Genomic DNA, 3,337 nt, shown 5'->3' on the forward strand with positions numbered 1-3,337 from the left:
CTATGTACACACACACAGGTCCAATGAAGCTACCGACTACAAGGGAAAAGGGCAATTGAATGTGCCCTTATCTACCTCGAAGCCCATGACCACATGGTACTCAAAGAAGCTCCCTTCGAGCACCATCCTATCTACTCCTTCTTCTTCATATGCACGAGCTAGTCCTCGAGGCTGGACTCAGAACAAGATGATGCCCCCCCAAGACGACAAAGCGGCATATCCCTTCTCCAAACAAAGCCACAGTTCCAAAGTCAACTCCGAGCTCCCTTCTCCCAGGATATCATACATTGTCCGAGTTGATCAACTTTACCCTCATCGCTGTAGGACAAGCTAGTCAAGAAGGATGTCAAAGCTGATTCCAATTCTAGGAGAACGTTTATTGGAGCTTGAGCATCAAACAAATGAAGGGGAAGAAAGTGCCACTTCGAAAAAGGAAAGTACAGTCTTCAACTTCAGAAGACCTACTAAAGCAAAATTTGTTCTATCCGTTGTGAACCACGGAAGAACCTGATATGAATGGCATTGTTCATTGCTACGTCGTAGCGATACAAGAAGATGAACTTAATTCATATGATCCGCGACCCTAGGAGAAACAGCCCCAAATTTCCTTAGTAACAGGAAGATGCAGTTGAATCTCGAAGAATCTGTAATAGATTTTAAAATTTTTGGCCATAACCTCCCCATGGAAATTCATTTCTCAAAAATTTCATATGCCAAATTGACTGAAAGTTGAAGTCGGGGCAATAGCCCAGAGCATCAACTCAAGACCAAAAAGGTAGGACAAACTTCAAAAAAACCCCTGGAAAAATCTCCCTATCGTGAGAAAGTGCTCAAGAATCAGGTTACGGCTGGGAAAAAGAGGGGAAACTGAAGAACAAAAAAGGAAAATGATGAAAACTAAAAAGGGGATCGAGCACTCACTGTTTTGAGCTGCTGTAATTGAAGAAAAAATGTTCTAAACTGTTGAAACTCGAAGTCCTCGAAGCTGCAACCTCCTCTTGCAGCAAATAAGGTGCCCACTAGTTTCAGAGTATATGAGAAATTATAGAGAGTATGTGAGAAATTGTAGAGATGATGAAAAGAAGGTGATTGAAAGAGGCCCTTTTGTAGAGCCTTCCTGGAATGCTAAAGAGAAATAGGTTTTTCAGAAATGGTGATGAGCAGAAGAGTTGAATAAGATGAAAGGAAAACCTTTAGGAAAACCATCTCAATCATTCAGGCATGAGTGTCATAACCGCTCAAAATAGTTAGGCATGTAAGTAACATGCATAATCAAGGTCAAAAGATACCAACTAACTCCTGAAGTACAAGCCCTACCCCATCTGCCAGTCAAATCCTGATGCGTAGAGCCTCTACCATCACAACCAGGAGGGAAGCACCATCAACGGGTAAATTCGTTGTTTTGTACCTCACACACACACACGGTCCCCAACGTGCTTTAGGGCTTTTGATATGCACTGACCTTGCAAGACATGGCTCTCTCATGTACCCTTATGGCGAGAGAGCATTACACTACCAAAGGGGTCCCAATGAGTAGTGCCTCACATAATTTTTGGAGGAGCAACCACCCAAACACACACACTCCTAACTTTCATCCTATCATAGAGAGTTAGAGAAAAATCACAGCTGCCGGTACAAATATCTCATCATATCATAACAAGGATATGTATTAATATGCCCATATCTTATCAGAAGCATGTTACCATGCATACATATCTTATCAAAAGCATGTTGACATGCACACATATCTTATCAGAAGCATGTTGCCATGCACACGTATCTTATTAAAAGCATATTGACATGCACACATATCTTATCAGAAGTATGTTGCCATGCACACATATCTTATCAGAAGCCTGTCACCATGCCTGGATCATATAGCAAGACGATGTCTCCATGCACACAAATCATATTAGAAGCACATCATACATATCATCACAAAAACATCAACATATCCTGAGTATGCTATACGTATAATTACAATAACCATAACTATGTCATATTATCATGCTTATCAGCTCAAGAGATATTATTATGTTGATAGCATGATATATATCAATGTAATAGACATCACTATGTCATATTATCATGTTTATCAATTCTAAATACCTTGTCATGTCAATTTTATGCTATATATCGATGCAATGGACATCACTATGTCATATTTATGGTTTTCCAAGATGAACATTGTCCACCGTTAAGGGCATATTATTAAATTTAAAGATCATTTAACCTTGCAACCAATTTTATAACAATCTAAACTCATAAAAAGATAACTTTTATAAGAAGTAACCTCAATATTGGTTTAAATTTTGTCAAACTATTTGATGTTCTCGGATGAATTTCTGTTTTGCGTAGGAGAAAATCCAAAGTGACACCCTACTTTAAAAATGGGTATAACTTTCAAACCATAAAGAATTTTGTTATGAGTTCAAAACTAATTTTAAACTAGACCCAACTATCTAATATTTCGAAGTGGCTGGACCTCATTCTAATATATTTTGGTCAGTTAAAAACTTCACATGAAAACATGTTAAATCCCTAGAATTTCATTTTATAGATCTGACATGCTTCAGTAAATAGTAAAATTAGATATTAACAAGATGTCGTTTTCATGTGGAAATACATTTAATATACTAGTGACCCACCAAAATTCATAGTTTAAGGCAATGTTTAAGGTATCCTAACAATCTCTCAAACATGGACTACACTTATGGAAAATTAGAATACACTCTAATGAAATTTTAGTAGCATGCACCCACACTCGTATTTCACATTTTAATTGGGTAAGGAAACATGCATTAAGATAAGCATGAAACCATGAAACTAAATCTACTTACCTATTCCAATCGAAACTTTCAAGATGTAATGTTCAACAAGTTCCACTTCGAATGTCAAGCTTCCGGTAGATTGGGTTCAAGCTTCAGAGGTTAAGGGCTCAGGATGAGTTGATGTGTTTGGAGGGGTTTAAGGGCTAAAGGGCAAAGAGGGGTACGTGAAGACGTGAAGAGGTGAGGAGAGAGAGAGAAAAAACCAAATTTATGAGTGAATAGGGAGTATATATAAGCATAGGATGGAAGCATACATGTGCCACATGGTACTCGGGTGATCATGCATGAGGAGAGAGAAGCTATACATGAGAGATAAAGAGCCTGAGAGGGGAGAAATACCCTAAGCCCACCAAACACCACTCCACTCAATTGTGCACTTATCCACCCATGCTCCACGCACACTCGTTTACCCACACCCAGCTGCGCACTTATCCACCCGCGCTCTAACTTCCACTCATTTACTCGGGCCAGCTGCACACTTATCTACCCGTGCTCCACGAGCACTT

The sequence above is a fragment of the Amborella trichopoda genome, chromosome 1 (genome assembly GCF_054954075.1).
Source record: "Amborella trichopoda isolate Santa Cruz 75 chromosome 1, AtrichopodaSantaCruz75HAP2 v2.0, whole genome shotgun sequence".
NCBI lineage: Eukaryota > Viridiplantae > Streptophyta > Magnoliopsida > Amborellales > Amborellaceae > Amborella > Amborella trichopoda.